Source organism: Plutella xylostella, chromosome 14, assembly GCF_932276165.1.
Source record: "Plutella xylostella chromosome 14, ilPluXylo3.1, whole genome shotgun sequence".
Taxonomy (NCBI): domain Eukaryota; kingdom Metazoa; phylum Arthropoda; class Insecta; order Lepidoptera; family Plutellidae; genus Plutella; species Plutella xylostella.
The window spans coordinates 7878661-7890724 of record NC_063994.1 but is presented as its reverse complement, the minus strand read 5'-3'; positions in this window follow the sequence as shown (position 1 = coordinate 7890724).

Here is a 12064-nt window from a genome sequence, read left to right as displayed (position 1 = left end):
AAACCAATTAATTGAAGCAAAACGGCAGTTGTGTGAAATGTTAAGTTATGGGAGCTTTAGTTTGCATAAATGGGCTTCTAACACACCCTCTATATTGGCTGACATACCGGAGGCTGAGCAGCAATTTAGTCAGCTTGAACTTCAGAAAGGTAACTATAGTATGAAGGCTTTGGGGCTTAATCTTGATGTACAGAAGGACTGTTTTATAATAAACAGCCCAGTGCCTTTCAATGAGGAGGTCATAACGAAGAGGGAAGTGCTTAGCTACATATCTAAATTCTATGATCCCTTAGGTTTTGCGGGTCCAATAGTTATAAAAGCTAAAAGTATAATATCAAGGATTTGGTCTAATAATACTGCTTGGGATGAACGTATTCCAGCTGAGCTAGCTGATGAGTGGCTTCAATTTGTTAGGAGTCTAGCGGCTATGCAGCCTATCAATATAAATAGGTACATTCCAACGAACACAGCAGTAACTGAGCAACTAATAGGTTTTGCTGATGCGTCTAGTACGACGGGATACGGGTGCTGCATTTATCATCGTGTGGTCGACAAAACAGGTAAGGCTAAATTATACCTACTCTGTTCAAAGTCGCGAGTTAACCCACGCGCGAACCCCCTAACCATACCTAGGTTAGAGCTAAATGCTGCCTTGCTTTTGTCCACTTTAATGGAGAGAGTGTATAACACTTTGCATGAAAATGTAAAAATTGATGATGTGTACTTATTCACTGATTCTAAAATAACTTTGGCTTGGATTCAAACTGAAACAACTAAACTACAAGCTTATGTATCGAACAGAGTAGGGGTAATACAGCAGAAAACTAATAAGTGGCCCTGGCTATATGTGCCATCCACAGCTAACCCTGCTGATCTCATAAGTCGAGGTATAAGTCCTCAGGAGCTTCCGAACAGCGCCCTCTGGTGGGAGGGGCCAGAGTTCCTGCAATCAGAGTACAAATTTGAAAGTAAAGACTTAGATCTGCCTGTCAGTTTGCCAGAGATGAAGAAATCCAAGACCACACCACTGCCTGCTAAAGTGGTACTTACTACAGGTATCGAACAGGACATATTATCTGAAATTTTAAATAAATATTCAGATATAGATAAAATGACTAGGGTGATAGCTTATATCCTTAGGTTTTGTAATAACTTGAAGAGCGGTACAAAAATTCATGATAAAACACTAACTCCTGATGAGTTACAACATGCGTTGCATTTAATAATAAAGCATGAGCAATCTATTTATTTCTATGATGAAATAAACTCATTGCGAAAGGGCAACTGCGTGCGAGGACCATTGAAATCTCTACATCCTTTCTTAGATAAAGACGGCTTGATCAGAGTAGGGGGGCGACTTGATAACTCGGACATACCGCTATCACAAAAACATCCTATCATCTTAGCTCAAAATTCACGAATAACTGAACTTATTATACAAAGTGAGCATAAAAGGTTATTACATGCCGGGCCTAAATCGCTTCTTGCTAACTTAAATCAAAAATATTGGTTAATAAATGGAATGCGACAAGTAAAAAAGGTAACTCATAAATGTTTGGTTTGTTTTAGGCTCAAAGCTTGTGCAGCGAAGCAGCTAATGGGATCCTTGCCTCCTCAGCGAGTCACACCATGCAGACCATTCCAGAAAATAGGCATTGACTTCGCTGGGCCTGTCAAAGTAAAAAATTCGCGTGTTAGAAAAGCTATTATTAGCAAAGGTTATGTATGTATATTCGTGTGTTTTGTCACGAAGGCAATTCATTTGGAATTGACCTCTGATCTCACTACTGAGGCGTTCCTTGCAGCCTTTAAACGATTTTCAAGTAGACGAGGCCTGCCCAGCGAGGTATTCTGTGATAATGGTGGTTGTTTTCGAGGAGCAAGGAACCAGCTGGTGGAACTGTACAAACTTAATAGTTCTGCTGATCATCAGGGACTTCTGCAAGCATATACTGCCAAAGAAGGCATAAAGTTTCATTTCACACCTAGCTATGCACCGGTGTTCGCTGGGCTTGCAGAAGCCGCTGTGAAAAGCATGAAATATCATTTAAAGCGCATTGTGTTAGATGCTGCATTAACTTATGAACAGTTAAATACTGTATTATGTCAGATAGAGGCTGTGCTAAATTCACGCCCTATTTTGCCCCTCTCTGAGGATATAAATGATTACTGCTACCTGACTCCGGGGCATTTCCTTATAGGCACGTCTCTAACTATGTATCCCGAGGTAGATAATTCTGAAACTAGGAACAATAGGCTAAGCTTCTGGCAACAATGTACACAGTTGCAACAAAGGTTTTGGAAGGCTTGGTATAAGTACTATTTAAATACTTTGCAAAATAGAAGTAAGTGGTGTCAATCTATGCCTAATGTAACTGAAGGTTCACTAGTTCTTATGAGAGAGCCCAATTCTCCACCTTTGGTGTGGCCCATGGCACGGGTCGTGAAAGTATTCCCTGGAAATGATGGCAAGGTCAGAGCCTTTCAGTTAAAAACAGCTGATGGTAAATTGTATACTAGGTCATTGCAGAGCATAAGCGTTTTACCTATTGAAAAATGATTATAAATAGATATTTTTTTATAGATTTAAGATTGTTTCATTGTATGTCATTGATACTACTAAGACTATGTCTATTGTTGTTATGAATAGGTACTTATAGTTAAAAATTAGTTAAGTTGTTTGTATAATGTAAAGAATTGCAACCTTAATTGCTAGATAAACGTTACTATAGTTAAATGTGTGCTTACCTTATATAAAGTTTTACTACTGATTAAGATTTAGTAAAATGCTGTTATATACTTACATACTTGATTAGCATTTAAGATGCAGTTAAATAATATTTTGTTAAATTAAAGTATATGCCTTACATGTGTGTTTACTGTTGAAATTAGTTACATTTAGGTGCATAATCGTTATAGTTAGATTTACTATTATATACTTAAGTACTCTTCTATATGGTTATAGTAGGTATTCATAAAATATGTTGGTTAGGTAAATACATAAATTAAAAACGGTCAGCTTTGTTTATATAAACTTTATTTTCATAACTTGTTGTTCGATAGGTATCTTTCAAGTTAGAGTTGACATAATATCTAATGTACAAAAAATGCCTAAGTAAATACTATGTAAACTATGTTAGGTATAAGTGTTTAAGCATGATTGCACTTTATTTGGTCATACAAATGTTATCTCTTGAGTTAATTTATCGTTTGCTCTTTCTTGGGCGGCAATATGTTGATGGCAACACAGGTATATTTTTAATTTATTGTTTATGGTTACTTCCGTATCCTATACTGTTACAATATAACTGCTGTACGGTGCTCTTGTGTTGTGATAAAATAAAATACTGTCTCATTGTGAAACTTTGGTTTTAATGAAGAAGACCAGCCAGCCAAATCTACAGTCCACGCAATATACATTGTTTTTTTTTTTTTTTTTTTTTTTTTTTTTTTTTTTTTTTTTTTTTTTTCACAGTGAGACAGCCACATCTGGGAAACGGCAGCCGGCAAGCATAGCAAAGAGTAAGGTGACTCTGGCAACAACAACCAATTCTACAATGGAGTGCTTATACTGTAAGTGTACCAATCACAAATTATATACTTGCCCAAAATTTAAATTACTATCTACCAATTAAAATTACAAACATTCAGATGTGACAGGAACAAATTTATTCCTCAGATAATACTTATCTGACTATTGAAAAAGGTAGTTATTTATTTGTCCTTCAGAGTGCCAAAAAGAAAATATTCGCGTTTTTGTTTCTTAGAACAAAAGTTGTATACAATGACGAGCGATAGCCTCTTGCCGGCACGATGTTGACTAACACACTCTAACCCTAACTCTAACAAAAAAAGCGCAGCCGTAAATTCTCATTCCGTGGGTAGTTGTCTTAACTTCCCATCTTATTCATTGTTTCCCTCCTGTCCTAAGGTTCACTTTTGGCCAAATAAGTATATGTCATGTTACTAGGAGGGCTACTCAAGTTCAACAAAAATCAATCGAATGAGAGACACAACGCGATAGGGACGCGGTTAGCGCAGCAGCGGCCCTTATAAATCCAAGTTTATTTTTAATTAATGTTTATGGTCACTTCCGTATCATATGCTGTTACAATAAAACTGCTCTACGGTGCTCTTGTTGTTTTGATAAAATAAAATACTGTCTCGCTGTGAAACTTTGGTTTTTAATCAAGAAGACCAGCCAGCCAAACCCACAGTCCATGAATCAAACATTGGTCCTGCGAGCCGGATTTGAACCAGCGACCTATGGATATACAGTCCAACTGTCCAAATAAAATAATAACTTCACTAATAAACCATCAAGAAAATTCAAAGTTGGTAAGTAAAAACATTAGCTGCTCCAAAACTTTAAAACTTTTACCCACTAAGTTAATGATAAAATTTCAGAATACATAGCCGATAAAATGTAACATATTGCTGCGTCGTAAATAAACCTCATGTTTCAAACGGCGAGTGGACCTTTTAGAGCTCTAAAAGGATTTTAAAACTGGTGCACTTAAAAGGAGAAAACGCCTTTTAAATAACAATGTCGCAGCAATTTACATAAAAACTCATCTCAGCTGTGAGGAAAGAGTAAATAAAATGGAAAACAGAGCGTGATGTGAACTGTGAATTTCTTTAGTTGCGATATTTCACTCCTTTTTCAGTTGTAAAACTCTGGTGCACTGGGAATTATCTATTTTTACATAAATTGAAGCTAGCTTCAAAGGTATGGAATGTAGCTACGAGAGGAAACCTTCAAGTTTTAACCTTTTGCGTCCCGAAGTTGCGACATCGCGCCTGACGAAGACGACAATAGATTTCTATTGTGTCTGATTTCAAGGGATTCCGCAGAAGGGAAGGGGCAGAAGTTATAACATCTCATAATACCTCTATGTATAGGTAGTGAATAGATCCTGTGGTTCTTATTTATCTGCCATAAATACTCTTTTTGTTTATTCAAAGAGAAAAATATGTTTATTGCTGTGGGTGCGGTAAAGGGCTATGTTTTCTTTCTAAGAATGGCTTTATTGAACACTTTGAGGTGTGGCATGAGAATTGAATCGTTTTATTCACCGTTGTTATTCGCTTCCACTGACTGGCAAAGAAATGTATTTTTTTGTCCATTAATACAACAAAATGTAGAGTTAATTTGTTTTTAATGTTATTTATTCATTTTATTACAATACATTTTTTGGCTAGTTTTAAAAGTGCCATTAAACCAGACTAAGATAAATACAGAGCTCATTCTAAACAACTTCTGTTGTAAAAGTTTTGGAAATTTGCGAGTCATCCACTGTTGGATATAGACCCAGAACCTCACTCAAGAAGCAACAACACTCTGTCCTTGGCTTTTCTCAACCAGCCTCGAGTATCAACAGGATTTTCTCTCCTCTTTTATCATAATATCACAATGTTATAATCTACATCCTAGACCATTGGTACTCAACCTTTTTTATATAAGGGCCACAAACACGTTTAAGTCATGGTGTCGCGGGCCGCAAGCTATTTTTTTAAACTATTATAAAGAGATGTTTATATAATAATATAAAAAAACACATGCATATACTACTCTTTGTAAAAAGTATCGGGATTAGATCAATAAAACCATAAATGATTGTTATTCATCCAAATTCATGTTATCACCTTTAAAGTATGCTCCTTCAGAAACGAGACACATACCCCAACGAATTATCCAATCATCACAACATTTTTTTAAAGGCTGTGTTTAGTACTCGGTAAAGTCATGTTGACTGTTTTCTTTGACTATCGTGGTGTTGTGCACTCGGAATTCTTGCAATAAAGTCAAACGGTAGGCAAATAATATTATTTGCGGGTTATGTAGAATTTAATACAGCAAATTCGACGAAAAAGTCCAGATTTGTGGAAAAAAAATCGAGAAAAGATTTTTTACCACGATATCGCTTCTTTCTCACAAGGATCATCATTGTGAATGAATTTTTGAGCAAACACTCAACAAAATACCATCGATCATCCAGCCAACCCGCACTAGGCCAGCGTGGTGGACTAGGCCTAAAACGCTTCCTTCATTGGAAGGAAACCCGTGCCCCAGCAGTGGGGACGTGATGGGTCGTGATGATGATGTTGATGATCCACCGTATTAAACATATATGGCTGCAGCTCACGGCTCTAGCCTATTTTTTCCCTAAACTCAAATTACCACTTCGAGGCACTTTTTTTAATCGATAGAAGACACTAAGAAAAAATCGCCGCGAGTAATAAACACAACTCTGAAACCAGCGTTTAAAAAAATGTTGTGATGATTGGATAATTTGTTGGCGTATGTGTATCGTTTCTGAAGGAGCAAACTTAGAAGGTGATAAAATAAATTTGGATTAATTAAAAACATTTTTTGTTTTATGGATATTTTTTATACAGAATGTATATTCTCTATTATCTCTCATGGCACGCGGGCCACTGATAAAAGCCCGGCGGGCCACATGCGGCCCGCGGGCCGCAGTTTGAGTATAGCTGTCCTAGACATAACAGTCTTATACCGCCTCAGGACTATCGCATATTTCCTTCACTACAAAATCGAGCAAGGAGATATAAATTGCTTGCATAAAAGACATCGTGTCGGTAATACTAACACACTCAGCGGAACGTATAGACTGCGCAAATTCTATTCTACTCCAATAGAAGCACCTGGAGGGTTACTTTATACTGACGAAAAACTAACGAACGAGAACTGTCGTGCAAAATCGTTTAATGCAGCGAGATAGAGTCGTGGCTCGCGCAGCAGTGCTCCAAAACTTAGTTTCTCGTCATATAGAGTGACCCCCCTGGCTCGTTCTTTGTGCTTGTACAGAGGACCTGAACGACACTGCTATTTTCACAAAGGAATTTTTAACGAGCGATCATTAGCTATTTCTCAATTTAGCTAGGTATTAAAGATTTAACCTCGTATTCATAGAAGTTATACTCGTATGCTGTGGGTTTGTAAAAGCTTCGTAAATCGGAGAGAAACCAGAGTTTCCACTCTGAAATGAAAAGTCAAAATTCGTGAATAGGTAAGTTGCCGCTTTATAAGCGTTTTGTAAACTGTCAGTTGGTTCTATGAATACATTACGTAAAAAAGAAGATATCGATAAAGTAAAATAAGTATATATGTATGTAGCTTACATGTAATTTTTTTCTTGTAAAATGACATAACTCTTAACGACTCTAAACTTTGAAGCGTGTTTCGTCTCCACAGTACGGGCTACAATAATACTTATTAAAACAACCAATACAATATTCTTAAAATATTTAAAGTTTAATTATCTCACACATATCACGTAGCCAATTACCGAAAACAATTGGTAAAGTTTGAACACATATCAAGTTCGCTAATAAATATTTTACTCAGTCTCTCCCGAGAATTTAAAATAAGCCTATTCTTTGAGAAGAATGGTGGCATGCATAAATGGTTATAAAATTTCTGTGGTACACCAAATATAGGTTTTATTGAGCAATTTCGTAATATAATTATGTAAAAAGAAAATAGGTAGGTATGTATAATATTTAGTAATTACATTACGAAACAATATACTATATAAATCTTTTTCTAGAGCAGTTTAGAAATGGTAAAAGTATGTTGGTCACAAAAATAGCAGAATGTTAAAGATGAAATCTAAGAAAAAATAAAGTTAGACTCTTCCGCAGTCCGATAAAAAGTTCTTGAGTTTTTCTTAGATATTTCCCGATATTAAATTTCCAATCGAGCAATGTCAAGCCAGCCGGCAAAAAAAACTTTATTCATTCACTTGAACTTTCTAAACATTTCCCAGTACCAATGTGGTTACTTACCTTCTTTACTCGTATTTAAGGGCCCGTACAGGGTGACGTGCCGCGCCAATTTTGGGTTTTCAATGCTCTTCACACAGCACACGCAGTGACACGCACACATGTAAGTTTGCACAGTGGGTCGATAAACTTTTACTCGCCAACTTTATTGACAATTATTTTCAAGTAGTGATTTGAGGGTAGGTTTAATTTTTAATTACACTGGTAAGCACCAGGAAAGAGTAGAAATTAATAGGGGTGCCACTTTTCTCCATACTCGGAACCCGATTAGATTTCTAAACAAATGTGGTATTTACTTGTAGAAAGGTAACTACAGGTATTAAAGTGTAGATAATAAGTTATACTAAGGATATACTAAGCCGAAAGGGGATGACTCAAGGGGTCATTCTGAACAACTTTAGTTCTACGAGTTTTGCAAAAACGGGAAAAAAAAAATCGTTTTCCATGGTAAAAAGTCACGTGTCAACAAAGTTTCTATGATAAAGGTTGTTTTTGGTTAATTTTTAAAACTCGTAGAACAAAAGTTCAGAATCAGTCTCACTTGTTTTAACCCGACTGCCGAAGGAGGAGAGTAATGTTTTTTGATTGTATGTATGTATGTTTGTAAGTATATTTTTTGGTGGCAGAATAATATTTTTTCATATTTTTAGAGTTTCGTACCTCAAAAGGAAAAAAGCAACCGTTATAAGATCTCTTTGTTGTCCGTCTGTCTGACTGACTGTCTGTCACTGCCCTTTTTCTCAGAAACGGGTAAAGATATCATGCTGATATTTCGCATAGATATGAGGAGTACCCAAAAAAAATTGGGGTACTCCCTCTCCCATACAAGTAAATTGGGGCTGATATTTTTTCCGGTTATTTTGATGGTGTAGGTAGGGTATCGTTGAATAGGTCTTTTAATATAATAGGTATAAAAAAAGGTTAAAATATAATTATTTGGCTTTTACCCTTAAATTTGGGGACCACACCATAGACAAAACCTAATTTAAAAAATGATTTTAATAGATGGCGTGATTTTATGTTGGGTAACTCAGAATAAGAAGTGATGATATCTCAGAATAATAATGGTTAATGGTGCTATTCCGCTGAGCATCGAAACCGGTGGGACGCTAATGAAAAGTGGTCATGGAAATGCACCAGGGTAGACCCTGCTCCTAGAACAAGGCATGAGTTTGTGATTTGTGTGCGTGAAAAGCGAGGATGGAAACTTTGAATATTTTCTTGATTTTTTTATTATTGATGCAATAACATATAAGTAGTATTATTCTGAGTTACCCACCGAAGTCACCCCGTGGCAGGTTGACTAGATAGGTACTTTTGCAAATCACGCCATATATCGTTGTTTTTATTAGTGGCTACTGTCTATAGAAGATATTCCGTCATTGACAATTTTACGTTACGAATGAATTTAGTAAACCCAGTAAACCTAACTAATCCAGAGGAAACCTAAAATATCTTTCTCTCTCTCTTTGAAAAACATACTTAATAGCCCAAACTCGATTCTATTCTATTCTCTGTGGGGGTGTAAGTACCTGCACCTGGCTCTCTCGAGTGGAACCTTTGTGCATATCCCCAAGGTCTAAACTGCCTTCCTAAGCTTGAACCATTTCCCACCACGCTGGTCCACTGCGGGTTGGTGGGTTCACATATCTAGATGTGCTAAATCTAGATATGCAGGTTTCCTCACGATGTTTTCCTTCACCGTTAGAGCGATGGTATACATTGTACTTAAGTTAAAAGAACTCATTGGTACATGTCAGCGCCGTGATTCGAACCCGCATCTCTTGCGTGAGAAGCGGGCGCTTACCCGACTGAGCTACCACCGCGCCCAAACTCGATGCTTTTAGCTATTAAATCTTTGAAATAAAATTCAGTCACCTCCGTGTTACTGCCCTCATCAGATCCTCACGAGACCATGCCTCAACCAGCACCATGAGACTGTGTTTTTGAATCCTAACCTAATCTTCCTACGTATTGTCATCACTTAGATCCATTCACTATATTCCTGCTCCTCATCCCAGGGCCGTGGGGAGGCACGTCAGCTTTTTAAAGACATCAGCAGCAGACTAATAGAAGTCTCAAGGGACCCTAGGGCTGGCACTTACCTATCACAAAGGCTAAGCATCGCTATATAGCGGGGTAACGCGGCCAGCGTCTTGGGTACCCTACCCGACAGTGGCAGCGATCTGGCCAGCATCTTCTTTTTAGTTTAATTTTAATTTTATATTAGTGAGTTTTAGTTAGGCATTAATAATTATAATTTAATCAAGAAGTACCATGAACTTAACTAATAAAAAACATTATCATTTAATTTATTGAATATAGTATAAGAATTATGCTTCTATGCTTCCTCAATTTCAAATCAAATTATGTTGGTGTCATAAAAGTTGAAAAAGTGCAATGACAACCAATGTGCAGTGATTTTGTGTCTGTACACAATTAGATCGCGAGCTGTCAGTGCCGCCTAAACCGACGTGACCCTTCTTTGGAGGCCACCGGCCGACTAAGTCAAACGTCGCTTGTGTTTATGATTTTATAACACAGAAAGCCGCCATAGATATTTGTATGAAGATTTGAGGGAAAAAAATTGCTCAAGTTTGGGATTATTTACACAAAATAGGTGTGTGTTTATTAAAAAACAAGGTATTTAGCGCCTAGTCCAAGCATTTATATTTATAATTTGATAAGAATCATATGAAAATTCTTGATAATTACGACACAGTTGTTACAATACGGGAGTGTGATTTACTGGTTTTTCGTAATTAATTTACAGTTATCCATAAGCATTTACTTAAATTCGAATGATTCAGCACCTAGCTAGACTCTTCGGCTACCTGTGTGATTTTTTTCAAGGCTGTAGAGCATCATTTACTACATAATTCTATGACAATGCCAACCCTCGATTGCCTATTGCCGACCCTTAATTTATGTTTTCGTGTGACCTTCGTTTCGCCATAAAAAGCAGCGTTGCCAGAATGTTACTTTTGTAACATTTTACGTTACTTTTGACCCTCTCATGTTACCTTCATGTTACACGACTCTAAATGTTACTTTCAAGTTACTTTTAGGTCAATAAAAAATACAGAATTTTTTATCAGCAAAAAAATAATAATCCTAAAACGGAACGCATCCAAGAAAGTTTTTGTTCGTCATGTTGGCGCACTTGACATTGTCCTCACACTCACTCGCATTGTATTTATACATCTTCCATCTCGCTTAATCAGGCGAGAAACTGGCGCGAACGAATCAAAACAATCAACAATGTCTTCTAACTTTTCGATTCGGTGATGTTTTGTTGTGATTCAACTTTTATAAACTTTGATTGGGTTATTGTTTTACTTATTGCAGAACGCATTGCTGTGAACAGTTGGTTCCCTATACATTAATTTGTGTTGCTAACAATACTTGGTAAGTAAATGATAATCAGTAATTCAACAGCAAAGTCGTGTTTGCAACTGAAATAAGTTTATTTTGGTATTGTCTTCTCATTATCAAGTAAAAAAGCGTAATATAGTGGTGTTTACTGCACATTAGCTTCCATAAGTTAATGCACCTAGCTATTTAGGTACTTACTTACTAGGTATTTATGGTTTATTTATATACTTACTTATGGTTAACTTTGGTTTATTTACAGGAACTACCTAGAGTGGGCTAGAATTTCATTTTGTTTATCTATATCGGCCAATGCGAACAAGGTAAGTTGTTTCTAGTTATAATTTGAATGTTTCAAATCAAATTAATAAGCCCGCGCGAATATCACTAGAGCCCGCGCGCCATCATATATGTCACGCGTCAAAGTCTTTATTGTCTTTTAAATATGAAGCAAAATGCTATGGCAATCTAGAAGGCTTCAGCCCCCGTATTTTGTAACTTTTTGAGAGTTAGCAACCGGTGATAATTGGTATCAACTTAGAGACTTATTAACCGAAAACACCAAAAATCTTAGTGAAAGAAATATGCAAGAAGCCTACCAATATATCCTTACATTCAACATAAACGTTTGTGAAATCAGATAAGTCAGTAAAAAGTTATTAATTAATAATGCTCTAAGTTGTCAGCCATTTTATACCAACCAACCCGACTCGGAGTTACATAATACGGGGGCAGTACGGACAATCTCTTACATTCCAGTGTTGCCAGCTCAATATTTTTATGCTTATTCGCCATATTGATGTATCTTTCGACGCAAAATATTTTGTGAACCTACTTAGTACTTGCGTAAATAACCTACAATAAATCGGAATTGCAAAGATAAATA